Source organism: Otolemur garnettii, unplaced genomic scaffold (assembly GCF_000181295.1).
Source record: "Otolemur garnettii isolate 467f Iridium unplaced genomic scaffold, OtoGar3 scaffold00047, whole genome shotgun sequence".
Taxonomy (NCBI): domain Eukaryota; kingdom Metazoa; phylum Chordata; class Mammalia; order Primates; family Galagidae; genus Otolemur; species Otolemur garnettii.
In genome coordinates, this window is record NW_003852442.1 from 11804016 (window position 1) to 11805067 (window position 1052).

Here is a 1052-nt window from a genome sequence, read left to right on the forward strand (position 1 = left end):
GGGGGGGGGGGGGGGGTGGGGGTGGCGTGCAGAACCACCAGCGCAGCATGGGATGGCTGCCATGGTTGCAAGCCAATCAGGACAGCAGTACTGGGAGGCCCAAAGAGGTAGAATAACTTGCCCCTTTCAGGCTGAAATTATATCTGTTGGGGGGGGGGGGGGGGTTGGGGGGAGAGGGTGGAATGGAGAAGTGGACAATAAGGACGTGTTAAATACATACATGGACAAGGTGTGGCCGGGACAAGAGAGGGGGACAGTGTTACAAAGAAAGGAAGCTGAGATGGATCCGTGTGTGCCATGGAAATACCAGGGCAAGTGGATGTGGGAGTGTTTAACCAGATTTGAAGCTGGGAGCATCTTCCCCAGTGGGCAAGGCCTAGGACCAGGCAAAGACCTGCAACCCTCAGCCTTTGAACCCAGACCTGGCGGCTTAGGAGCGCATCCCCCTTCCCCAGGCAGCCAGGGCTCCCGCTGAAAGGCAAGGTGGGGGGAGGGAGGAGAGGGCCCAGTAAAGCAGCACAATAAACAACTCAAATATGAGCGGAAATGACATCAGCAAAGTGAAGGACCTGTTTACTGCAGATCAAAACAAAACAAACTTCCAAACCTTTTGTTTACACAAGATAACTCTATAAAAAGCCTTTCTAAAATGTCACCAGGGTGGACACATCAGCATCCCAGCAAGAAAACATATGACAGTTACCATGGGGAGGGGGGTGGCTGAGGAGGAAGGGGCTAAAGGAAAGATTGGGGGGGTAGGCGGATAAAACCAGAAGGGGTCAAAAACCCAGTTGCTCTTCCTCCCCTCTGCTGACCCTTAATATTTATTGGTGTTTATAATCTAAAAGCCAGGCTCTGTGTTTCAGTTAATACAAGGCCAGACAGCGTTGTCTAATGAGGCAGCATTACAATCAGCTTGTAATACTGAATTTTTAATGCTGCCAAGGATTCTGTTACATAATAATATGAAAAACAGAAGCTGAAAGTGGGCTCTCAGTGACAGGACACTCGAGGTTCCAGGCAGGCGAGCCCAGCTCCCCTCCCCTCCACCC